We start from the raw sequence: 13,377 nt of genomic DNA, 5'->3' as shown, positions 1-13,377 counted from the left end.
CTCTCTTCTATACCTATTATCCTTAGGTTTGATCTTCTCATTGAGTCCTGGATTTCCTGTATGTTTTGGACCAGTAGCTTTTTCCGCTTTACATTATCTTTGACAGTTGAGTCAATGATTTCTATGGAATCTTCTGCTCCTGAGATTCTCCCTTCCATCTCTTGAATTCTGTTGGTGAGGCTTGTATCTACAGCTCCTTGTCTCTTCTTTTGGTTTTCTATATCCAGGGTTGTTTCCATGTGTTCTTTCTTGATTGCTTCTATTTCCATTTTTAATTCCTTCAACTGTTTGATTGTGTTTTCCTGGAATTCTTTCAGGGATTTTTGCGATTCCTCTCTGTAGGCTTTTACTTGTTTATTAATGTTTTCCTGTGCTTCCCTAAGTGTGTTCATGTCTTTCTTGAAGTCCTCCAGCATCATGATCAAATATGATTTTGTAACTAGATCTTGCTTTTCTGGTGTGTTTGGATATTCCATGTTTGTTTTGGTGGGAGAATTGGGCTCCGATGATGGCATGTAGTCTTGGTTTCTGTTGCTTGGGTTCCTGCGCTTGCCTCTCGCCATCAGATTATCTCTAGTGTTACTTTGTCCTGCTATTTCTGACAGTGGCTAGACTGTCCTATAAGCCTGTGTGACAGGAGTGCTGTAGACCTGTTTTCCTCTCTTTCAGTCAGTTATGGGGACAGAGTGTTCTGCTTTCGGGCGTGTAGTTTTTCCTCTCTACAGGTCTTCAGCTGTTCCTGTGGGCCTGTGTCTTGAGTTCACCAGGCAGCTTTCTTGCAGCAGAAAATTTGGTCTTACCTGTGGTCCCGAGGCTCAGGTTCGCTCGTGGGGTGCTGCCCACGGGCTCTCTGCAGCGGCAGCAACCAGGAAGACCTGTGCCGCCCCTTCCGGGAACTTCAGTGCACCAGGGTTCCAGATGGTCTTTGGCTTTTTCCTCTGTCGTCCGAGATGTGTGTGCAGGGAGCAGTCACTTCTGGTTTCCCAGGCTTGTCTGCCTCTCTGAAGGTTTAGCTCTCCCTCCCACGGGATTTGGGTGCAGAGAACTGTTTATCTGGTCTGTTTCTTTCAGGTTCCGGCGGTGTCTCAGGCACAGGGGTCCTGCCGCTCCTGGGCCCTTCCCCACGGGAGCCCAGAGGCCTTATACAGTTTCCTCTTGGGCCAGGGATGTGGGCAGGGGTGAGCAGAGTTGGTGGTCTCTTCCGCTCTTCAGCCTCAGGAGTGCCCACCTGACCAGGCGGTTGGGTCTCTCTCTCACCGGGTCTGGGAGCAGAGAGCTGCTGCGGGCCGGGATCCGCGGGTGTGGGACTTCTGGTAAACACAGAACGTGCCCGGTTCTAGAGAAATTCTGCTTCCGTGTGTCCCAAGCTCACCAGGCAGCTTTCTTGCAGCAGAAAATTTGGTCTTACCTGTGGTCCCGAGGCTCAGGTTCGCTCGTGGGGTGCTCCCCACGGGCTCTCTGCAGCGGCAGCCCAGGTCTCTTTTTTTAATAGTGAATCTTGTCCACTATTTTCTAGAAGGCAAATTTTCCCTCAATCTATATTTTGCTTTGGTATATTGGCCTACATTGTTGAAACTTTCTAACAGAAGAATTATTGGAAATATTTGTATGGGCTGAAGAAAGTGACAAGTTCTAGTGAGTAGATTGCAATTCCTTCTATGTTGAGTCATTTATTTTCAATTTTTCTTCCTTCTGTCTTGTAAAAAACATATTTTTTATTGGAGAATTTTATACATATGTACAATGAAATGTAATCACATATACTCCTTAATTTCCTTCTCCAAATCTTTCCCAAAATATATCCTTTCCAACATATATATACATATATATATATCCATCCATCATCTATCTGTCTGTTTATCTATCTATCTATCTATCTATCTATCTATCTATCTTTCTTTCTTTCTATCTATCTATAATCTATCTATTATCTATTCATTATCTATCTATCATCTATCTATCTATCTATCTATCTATCTATCTATCTATCTATCTATCTATCTATCATCTATCTATCTATCTATCTATCTATCTATCTATCTATCTATCTATCTATAATCTATTATCTATCTATCATCTATCTATCTATCTATCTATCTATCTATCTATCTATCCATCATCCATCCATCCATCCATCTTACAATCAGAGCTGCTCATATGTGCATAGGTTTAGGGGCATGTGCTGGATGAAGCAAAGGAACCGACAAGTGGCCACATTATCAATAAGCAATGCTTTCCCCTCTAAAGCCACTATCAACTACCAATATCTTTTCAGGAATGAATGTGACCCAGGGAACATTTTCCTCTCGCCTCCCAGAATTTTAGTTGGCTTAATCTTCTGTGGTTTTGTGTGGTTACCATAGATGCTGTGAGTTCATGAGTGTAATCGTTTTGTCAGATCCAGAGGACAGACTTTTACAACATTCCTCTCCACCATTCCTTTTGCATTGTTATCTCCTCTTCCTTAACATTTTTTTTTTTGAGACCTGGTGGGGCGATGTAGAAGTTGATAAAGCTGTTCCACATAGGATGAGCACTCAGTCTCTTATTATTAACACTTTGGCCAATTATGCCTTTGCATTAGCTCCTGCCCATTGCAAAAAGAATCTTATTTGACCAAAGTTGAAAGCAGCCTAGGTTAAAGTTTATAAACAGATATTTAGAAGACATTGACGTCATGGCCTCCCAAACTGGGGGCTTTTGATTTAGATTATAACTTCATCCACAAAATTCTCTCCATTGGAGTAGACCTTAAATCCAACCTAACCGCCCTAGTTACTCTCGAATGGTCATACTACTATCGCACGAGAGGGCACATCTTGTCTGGCAGGGTCATATTGCACGCAGGGTCCAAAGCTGGGTAAGACCATTGACCATTCTCCATCAGCGGTCTGTACAGTACCTTCCAGGACTAGGAATTTAGCTGAAAGGGAAGAACATTTCCTGTTTGTTTTTCTTTATTCACTACTGCCAAAATATTCAGTAGATAACCAAAGTAATTGGTAATGGTCTTGATTTTTTGGAGACACCTGCGGTCTCCCTGACCAATAACTGCCAGTGAAGTATTCCATTCTTTGCACTGTGATTTAATTGAGACATATGGCTGAATTGTCAAGTGATTACTTATACTGACAATATGGAACTATGCCGTGATTTGGGAATTCTGCAACTAAGTAGCTTTGCTATGCTAACTGCTTTCATCCTGTGTGTTTATTTAGTGAGTGTGTTAGCTTTTCCTTGCTGTAATCAAATACCCAAGATAAGCAGCTTACGGGAGGAAATGTTCATTCTGACTGATGAGTTCAGAGACTCTAGTCTGTGATGTGCTAGTGCCCCTGCTTTGAGGCCTGATAAGGAAAGGGTATCATGACGGAAGGGCGTGGCAGAGAGCTGCTCATCTAATGGTAGCTGGGAAAGAACAAGAAAGGAAAAAGGAGAAGCCATGTCTCTTCCCTGCTCCTAGTTTCTAACACCTTCCAACAGTGCCATTAGCTGGCAACCAAGTCCTTAATTCCCTGACCTTTGTGAGGTATTTTAGATTCAAGCTGTAACAGTGCGAAGGGCATTTCCCATGAATCTGTCTGCTCCATTTGCCAGCTTCCATCTGGAGACTTTTGGAATTCCTTCCTGAACCCCAGATTCCCGTCTGTTCAGGAAACTTTTTACCACTGCTAGACTGACTCCCAGGCTTTCTTATGTGAGCTGTATTTTGTCTTAATGAGTCTTATTGCAAAATTTGGCTTTGACCTTGTCTAAAACCTGATATGAGTGTGGCTTGGAACTTGTGTTTACATTCCTGTGCAGACTGGTTCTCACCAGATTTTTACCTCAATGATCAATGTATTGTGCTGTTTGAAGTTTTTCTTTTCTTTTCTTTTCTTTTTTTTTTCAGTTTGGGGGTATTCTGTTGGTCTTGTTTTGGCACTAAGTCAGAACATGAGCTTAGAGTCTCCTGAGAAAGCTGGGTCTTGCTCTCTGTTGTTTCAGCAGGTCTTTATTAATGGTGTCGTGAAGCTGATTTGGTGGGTATGGCAAGAACTCTCATGGACCCTCTTCTACCTTTTTCAGTGTTGCCCTGTACCCCTTCTGTCTGGCTCCCCATTCTTTTCTGCTTTTTAAAAATTTCCATTACTGGAGATATAGTTCAGATTTCCCATGCCCATCTTAAGGTGTAGCTCCTGCTGGTTTGCTGTTTGTGCCCCCTCTCGGGTAGATTCTATGCTCTGTCTATTGCTATGTAGATTTCCTATACCATTCTTTTTTTTAAATAAAACTGAAGCTATTTATGCAACTTCTATTGCTAATGATAGCTAGTTTAAAGTTTTATTTACTTATTTATTTGCATGCATGTGTATATTTGTATACACATACATACTCACATACTCATGCATGTACATGTGTCCCAGCATGCATGTGGAGGTCAGAGGACATTTTTAGGAGTCAGTTTTTACTTTTTAGACCATGCGAATGGTGGAGATTGAACTCAGATTATCAGACTCTGAAGCAAGGATTCATCAAGACGTTCTGAGAGGTTGTCTATCCCTTCCTACCCACCACCTTTGGAGATTCTGTCTCTTGTCTGCCTTCTTTAATCATAATCCTAGTTTGAAGGGCTACAGTCCATCGCTATGGGAGAGATGTGATGGCAGGAACATCAGATGACCTGCCACATTGTGTTCACAGTCAGAAAGCAGAATGGTTCTTTTCGATGTCTTATTTTATTTTTGGGGTTTTTGTTTGTTTTGAGACAAAAATCTTATTCTGTAGCCCACACTGGCCTAGAATCTGTGATATGGTCCAGGATGACCAGGAACTTAGTACAATCTTTCTGTTTCAGGTTCTCAGATGCTGCAATCGCATGCCTGGGTTATATCCTGATAATTCAAATCCAGATGGATATTTTTCATTTAAAACCATGGTTTCAGAGGAAACAAAAAGTTGAATTAAAAATTTTGACTTTTGTCCATTTGGTATAATCAAGAAGAAGGCCTTTACATATAAAACATCGTTTGAACAGAATTCAGTGGAAGAATAGAACAGAAATGTAAGTTTAATGATACACATACATACCAGTAAAAGAAGAATGAAAAGGAACTATGAGTTGGGTATATAGTTATTTACCAGCGCTTGAATCATATGCACAAACCCATGGGTATGATTCTCAGCACTAAGGAACTCACTAACTCACCAACAGAGGGAGGCACGAGGCTTCGGTTTTGTACCTTTGAGGATCACTTGCCAGCTTGTAGTCCAGGCTTCTCCACCACTGTGGAGGGAAGTGCTGTAACTCACTGGGCAGGGAACTTCTCCTTTTTCTGTGCAACATGAAAAAAAAGCTAAGTGAGGCTGGTTTATGAGTATGGGTTGTACACCTCTAACTCAAAAATCTGAAATCTGAAATGCCCCACTAAATATGAAGTTTTTCACTGGCCGAGATGGTGCAATAATCAGAAAATTCCACCCGTGACCTGTTTGTAAAGTCAAATGTTGGAGACTATTTGTGTACTGTGTGTATGAGACATACATGGAGTTTGTATTCAAACTTGGACCTTATCTCCAAGATGTGTCATTAAATATATTCAAATATTCTAAACCTGGAAAACCTCTGAAATCTGAAGCACTTTTGCATAAGGGACTCAATCTGTATGCTACTGCTGAATTGCTACCCTGGGCTGGGGTCCCCATGGTCACTGACTTGTAGCCATTTAATTTTCTCCTTTTCAATATAGTCAGTTTTTACTGAAAAAGGTTTTTTTAATAGTTATCAATGAAAAGAATCTTGTCTCTTGTCTCCAGATGCTTCAAAAAATACCCCCAAATATTAATGAACTTTTCTGAACTGTTCTAGGTAGGAGAAAGAAGAAGGAGCAGAGTCCCGAGTCCTCATACTAGGGTGATTGAAAGGTAACTGGTGAATACAGGTGTGAAGTAGGGCATGGCTTGAGGATTCTTATGGGCCAGGCAGCATCCTGTTCAAATAAATGATGATTCAGCTGTTGGATGTGTGTAGCCCCCACTCATGCTCATTTTAGGACCACCAGACAACTTATCCCTGGGATGCTGGGTTGGGAAATGGTGGACATAAAAAAGTTGAGACTATTACTTTTCTCATGGACTCTCTTTTATATTGTTACAATTCAAAGGTTTTCAGTAAATTACTTATGAAAGGAAACAGTCCATTTTAACAGTGGCATTCTCTGGAAAGGAAAGTAAAATATTAGATGAAGTGTTTGGTTGTGTGTGTGCATGCATGCATGTGTGTGTGTGTGTGTGTGTGTGTGTGTGTGTGTGTGTTTGTATGTGTGCATGTCTGTATGACTTAGGGATGACATTTTTTAAAATTTTCTCTTATTGTATGTTTTCTTTATTAACATTTCAAATGTTATCCCCTTTCTTAGTTTTTCCCTTTGGAAACCCTCTATCCCATCCCTCCATGCCCTGGTTATATAAGGGTGCTCTTCCCTCACCTGACCCCCCCTCCACCTCCCTGCCCTGACACTCCCCTACACTGGAGAATTGAGCCTTCACAGGACCAAGGGCCTCTCCTCCAATTGATGCTAGACAAAGCCATCCTCTGCTACATGTGCAGCTGGAGCCATGGGTACTCTTTGGCTGGTGGTTTAATCTCTGGGAGCTCTGTGAGGTCTGATTGGTTGATATTGTTGTTTTTCCCATGGGGTTACAAGCCCCTTCAGCTCCTTCCGTCTTTTCTCTAAATCCTTCATTGGGGACCCCATTCTCAGTTGAGTGGTTGGCTTCAAGCATCCACGTCTGTGTTTCTCAGGTTCTAGCAGAGCCTCTCAGGAGACAGCTATATCGCACTCCTGTCAGTGTGCACTTCTTGGCATTTGCAGTAGTGTCTGGGTCTGATGACTGTATATGAGATGGATTCCCAGATGGGACAATCTCTAGATGGCCTTTCCTTCAGTCTCTGCTCTAAACTTTTTCTGTGTATTTTCTCCTGTGACTATTTTGTTCCCCCTTCTAAGAGGGACTGACGCATCTACACTTTGATCTTCCTTCTTCCTAGAGTCATGTGGTCTGTAATTGTATCTTGGGTATTCTGAGCTTTTGGGCTAATATCCACTTATCAGTGAGTGCAATGTGTGTTCTTTTGTGACTGGGTTACCTTACTTGGGATGATATTTTCTAGTTCCATTCATTTGCCTGTGATTTTCATGAAGTCATTGTGTTTTTGTTTTATTGGATTTTTCTTATTTACATTTCTAATGTTATTCCCTTTCTTGTTTCCTTTCCATAAGCCCCCTATCCCATCCTTTCTCCCCTTCTTCTATAAGGGTATTCTCACTTCCCAACCACATGCCCTTCCCTCTTCCCTGCCTTGACATTCCCCTTCACTGGGGAGTCCAGCCTTGGCAGGACCAAGGGCGTCTCCTTGCATTGGTATTCAACAAGACCATCCTCTGCTACATATACAGCTGGAGCCATGGATCTGTTCTACTACTCTTTGGGTAGTGGTTTAGTCCCTGGGGCTCTGGTTAGTTGGTATTGTTCTTATGGGGTTGCAAGCTTCTTCAGCACTTTAAATCCTTTCTCTAATTCCTCCAATAGGGACCCCTTTCTCAGTTCAATGGTTTGTTGCTAGCATTTGCCTCTGTATTTGTCACGCCCTGGCTGAGTCTCTCAGGAGACAGCTATGTCAGGCTCCTGTCAACATGCACTTCTTGGCTTCATCAATATTGTCTAGTTTTGGTGGCTGTATATATGGGCTGGATCCAAAGGTGGGGCAGGATCTGAATGGCCATTCCTCCAGTCTCTGCTCCAAACTTTTTCTCCATATCCCCTCCTATGAATATTTTTGTTCCCCCTTTTAAGAAGGACTGAAGCATCCACACTTTGATCATCCTTCTTCTTGAGCTTCATGTGGTCTATGGATTGTATCATGGGGAATTCCAGCTTTTGAGCTAATATCCACTTATCAGTGAGTGCATTACCATGGTTTTTTTCTTCTTCTTCTTCTTTTTGTGATTGGGTTATCTCCTCACTTAGGATGTTATTTTCTAGTTCCATCCATTTGCCCATGAATTTCATGAAGTCATTGTTTTGATCGCTGAATAGTACTCCATTGTAGATGTACCATATTTTCTGTATCCATTCCTCTGTCAAAGGGGATCTGGGTTCTTTCTAGCTCCAAGCTATTATAAATAAGGATGCTATGAACATAGTGGAGCATGTGTATTTGTTGTATGTTGGAGGATCATTTGGGTATATGCCTAGGAGTAGTATAGCCGGGTCCTCAGGTAATGGTATGTCCAATTTTCTGAGGAACCTCCAGACTAATTTCCAGAGTGGTTGTACCAGTTTTCAGTCACACTAACAATGGAGGAGGGTTCCTCTTTCTCTACATCCTTGCCAGCATCTGCTGTCACCTGAGTTTTTGATTTTAACCATTCTGACTGGTGTGAGGTGGAATCTCAGAGTTGTTTTGATTTGCATTTCCCTGATGACTAAGGATGTTGAACATTTCTTTACATACTTCTCAATCATTTGATATTCCTCAGCTGAGAATTCTTTGTTCAGCTCTGTACCCCATTTTTTAATAGGGTTATATGATTCTCTGAAGTCTAACTTCTGAAGTTCTTTGTATATGTTAGATACTAGCCCTCTATCAGATGTAAGATTGGTAAAGATATTTCCCTAATCTGTTGGTTGCCATTCTGTACTAATGGCAGTGTCCTTTGCCTTACAGAAGCTTTGAAGTTTTATGAAGCCCCTTTATCTATTCTTGATCTTAGAGCATAAGCCATTGGTGTTCTGTTCAGGAAAATTTCCCCAGTGCCCATGTGTTTGAGGTTCTTCTCCACTTTTTCTTCTATTAGTTTGAGTGTATCTGGTTTGATGTAGAGGTCATTGAACCACTTGAACTTGAGCTTTGCACAGGGTGATAAGAATGGATCAACTTGCATTCTTCTACATGCTGACCTCCAGTTGAACCAGCACCATTTGTTGAAAGTGTTATCTTTTTTCCATTTGATGGTTTTAGCTCCTTTGTCAAAGATCAAGTAATCATAGGTGTGTGAGTTCATTTCTGTGTCTTCAATTTTATTCCATTGATTTACCTGCTTGTCTCTGTACCAATACCATACTGTTTTATTACTATTGTTCTGTAATATTCCTTGAGGTCAGGGATGATGATTTCCCCAGAAGTTCTTTTATTGTTGAGGATAGTTTTCCCCATCCTGGATTTTTTTGTTATTCCAAATGAATTTGCAAATTGTGCTTTCTAACTCTATGAAGAATTGTGTTGGAATTTTGATGAGGATTGCATTGAATCTGTAGATTGCTTTTGGTATGGCCATTTTAATAATATTAATCTTGTCAATCCATGAGCATGAGATATCTTTTCACCTTCTGAGATCTTCTTCAACTTCTTCAGAGAATTGAAGTTCTTGACATACAGACCTTTCACTTGCTTGGTTAGAGTCACATTGAGGAATTTTATATTGTTTGTGACTATTGTGAAGGCTGTCATTTCCCGTATTTCTTTCTCATCCTGTTTATCCTTTGAGTATAAGAAGGCTACTGATTTGATTGAGCCAATTTTATGTCCAGCTACTTTGTTGAAATTTTTATCAGGCTTAGTAGTTCTCTCATCGAACTTTTGGGGTCATTTACATATACTATCATATCATTTAAAATTGTCCATTTCATCCAGATTTTCCAGTTTTGTTGAGTATAAGCTTTTGTAGTAGGATTTGATGATTTTTTGAAGTGATACTTTTACTTCTTCCTTTCCAATTTGTATGCCTTTGACCTCTTTTTGTTCTCTAATTGCTCTGGCTAGAACTTTAAGTACTATAGTGAATAGGTAGGGAGAGAGTGGGCAGTCTTGTCTTGTTCCTGATTTTAGTGGGATTGCTTCAAATTTCTCTCTATTTGATGTGGGCTACTGGTTTGCTGTATATTGCTTTTACTATGTTTATGTATGAGCCTTGAATTCCTGATCTTTCCAAGACTTTTAGTAAAAGTTTTTTTGTCAAATGCTTTCTTAGCATCTAATGAGATGATCATGTGTTTTTTTTCTTTCAGTTTGTTTTTTTAGTGTATTACATTGATGGAGTTCCGTATTTTGAAACATCTCTGTACCCCTGGGATGAAGCCTACTTGACTCTGATGGATGATTGTTTTGATATGTTCTTGGATTCGGTTTTTGAGAATTTTATTATTTTTGCATTGATATTGCACAAGGGAAATTGGTCTGAAGTTCTCTTTCTTTGTTGGGTCTTTGTGCCATTTAGGTATAAGCATAATTGTGGCTTCATAGAAGGAATTGGGTAGTGCTCCTTCTGTTTCTATTTTGTGGAATAGTTTGTACAGTATCGATATGAGTTCTTCCGTGAGGGTCTGATAGAATTCTGCCCTAAACCCATCTGGTCCTGGGCTTCTTTTGGTTGGGAAACTTTTAAAAACTGTTTCTATTTCTTTAGGAGTTATGGGACTGTTTTGATGGTTTATCTGATCCTGATTTACCTTTGGTATCTGGTATCTGTCTAGAAAATTGTCCATTTCGTCCAGATTATCTAGTTTTGTTGAGTATAGGCTTTTGTAGTAGAATCTGATGATTTTGAATTTCCTCATATTCTGTTGTTATGTCTATCTTTTCATTTCTGATTTTGTTAATTTGGATTCTGTCTCTGTGCCTTGTGGTTAGTTAGGCTAATGGTTTATCTAACTTGTTGACTTTTTCAAAGAACCAGCTCCTGATTTTGTTGATTCTTTGTATAGTTCTTTTTGTTTCTTTTGGTCCATTTCCATTCTGAGTTTGAGTATTTCCTTCTCTGTACTCCTCTTGTGTGTATTTCCTTTTTTTGTTCTAGAGTTTTTACATGTGCTGTCAATCTGCTAGTGTATACACTCTCAAGTTTCTTTTTGGAGGCACTCAGACCTGTGAGTTTTCTTCTTAGCACTGCTTTCATTGTGTCCCATTAGTTTGGGTATGTTGTTCCTTCTTTTTCACTAAATTCTAAAAACTCTTTCATTTCTTTATTTCTTCCTTGACCAAGTTATCATTGAGTAGAGCACTGTACAGCTTCTATGTGTGTGTGGACTTTCTGTTGTTTTTGTTGTTATTGAAGACCAGCCTTAGTCCCATGCTATTCTGATAGGATCCATGGGATGATTTCAGTCTTCTTGTATTTGTTTATTTATTTTTCTGATAATTTGACAATATACCCCCTTATTGCTGTGAACAGACACCATGGCAAATGTAAATTTTATAAAGGACAACATTTAATTGGGGCTGGCTTACAGGTCCAAAGGTTCAGTCCATTATCATCAAGGGGGGAGGATGGCAGCATCATAGCATCGAGGCAGGCATAGTGCAGGAGGAGCTAAGTTCTACGTCTTCACCTGAAGGAATCCAGGAACAGACTGAGCATCCTAAGACAGCTAGAATGAGCATCTTCAAGCTCACCTCCACAGTGACACACTTCAACAAGGCCACACCTTTTAATAATGCCACTTCCTGGGCCAAGCATATGCAAAGCATCCCACCTCCCTCTTACTTTGCCACTCTTATAATTGTGCATTTTCTTGATGCAGAGTGGGATGGCTCAGGATGTTGGTATGGTGCATTGATGCCTCAAGATACTTAGGGTATCCAGTTCTTTCACTTTACTGTTTTCCTGTGATGAGAACAAAAGCTGAACTCTTGTAGTCTCTAAGAAAGACATCAGAGATTAAATGGACTTAGTATATACTTATAGTATATGCCACTTAAACATCTACTAACACTCATTCTGGTCAGTAGTACATGGAAACTTTTCTAAACTAGGTCAAATTCTGGGGCACAAAACAAATCTTAATGAATTCTGAAGTAGTATACGAGGAGTGAATGAATCCAAGATCTGGCTCAAGAGAAGATAAACAAGATTGACAGACCTTTGAACCAAATAACCAAAATAAAGAAGAGAGGACCAAAATTAATAGAATTAGAAACGAATAGGGAAACATTACTACATACACCAAAGAAAATAAGAATACTGTAAGGGCATATTTAAAACACGTGTACTCCATTAAATTGAATAATTTGAAAGAATCAAACTAACTTCTAGACTCATCCAGACTACTGAACAAGACACTGAATTTTAACCAAGAAAAGACTTACAACTTAAACCTAAGACTGAAATAGTAGCTTAAACACTGAAAAAGTTATGGTCCAGATAAATTCACAGGACTATTCTATCAGACTATCAAAGACCTACACTCAGTCCTTCTTAAATCAGTCAAAGAACTAGAAATAAAAGAAGCACTCCTAAACACCTTATATAAAGCCAGTATTAGTCTAATGACCAAACCAGGTAACACACACACACACACACACACACACACACACGGGGGTGGGGGGAGAAAGAAAGAGAGAGAGAGAGAAAGAGAGAGAGAGAGAGAGAGAGAGAGAGAGAGAGAGAGAGAGAGGCAGGCACAGGACAAAATAAACATACATTTGAAAATCTTCAGGAAAATATCTGTAAACTGAATACAGATGTATATCAAAAATATCATCCACCATCACCAGGTTGGCTTTATCCTGGAGATGTGGGTTTGGTTCAACATATGTAAGTGAATAAATGCAATAAGTTATATAAGTGGATATAAAACCGCAGTCATATGACTATCTCAAAAGCTGCAGAAAAACTTTTTCATAAAGTCATTTCTATGATGAAATTCTAATAAAAGTCCAAAAGAGAGTAGAATTGAAGATCATGTATCTCAACACAATAAAGACTACATATTACACACCCACTGCCAACATAATCTTGAATGGAGAAAAATTTGAAGTATTCCCTTTGAAATCATGAATGAGACAGGGTTGTTTGAAGCACTAGCTGTAGAAATAAGGCAAAAGAAGGAAGCTAAGGGATACAAAGAATGAAACAAGAAGTCAAGCTATCTTATTTTGCAGGTGACACTGTACAACAGGGATCCCAAAACTTCTACCAAAAACTTCTAGAAATCATAAAAAGTTTTAGCAAAGTATCAGGTTACAGAATCAAATTATGAAATAGTTTCCCTATAATTACCAACAAACATATAGAGGAGATTATTGACATATTTAGAATATCCTCAAAGAAAATAATATCTAGAAACAATCCTATCCAAGAAGTGAAGGACTTTTACAATGAAAACTTTAAATTTCTGAAGAAAAAATTTTGAAAAATATTCTAGATTTTAGAATCTAGAAAACAGAAATCCCATACTCATGTGTTGACAGAATTAATATTATAGATTCAATGAAAGTTCAGCAAAAAAATCCTCATTTTATTGTTTTCAGAAATAAACATACCCATTCTAACATTTTCCTCCCCTTTTGAACTACAAAATTCTCAGATATATTTCAAGATATATAACAGAGCCATT

Source organism: Rattus norvegicus, chromosome 5 (assembly GCF_036323735.1).
Source record: "Rattus norvegicus strain BN/NHsdMcwi chromosome 5, GRCr8, whole genome shotgun sequence".
Lineage (NCBI taxonomy): Eukaryota > Metazoa > Chordata > Mammalia > Rodentia > Muridae > Rattus > Rattus norvegicus.
The sequence above is the reverse complement of the archived record's forward strand: the minus strand, read 5'-3'. Positions refer to the sequence as shown.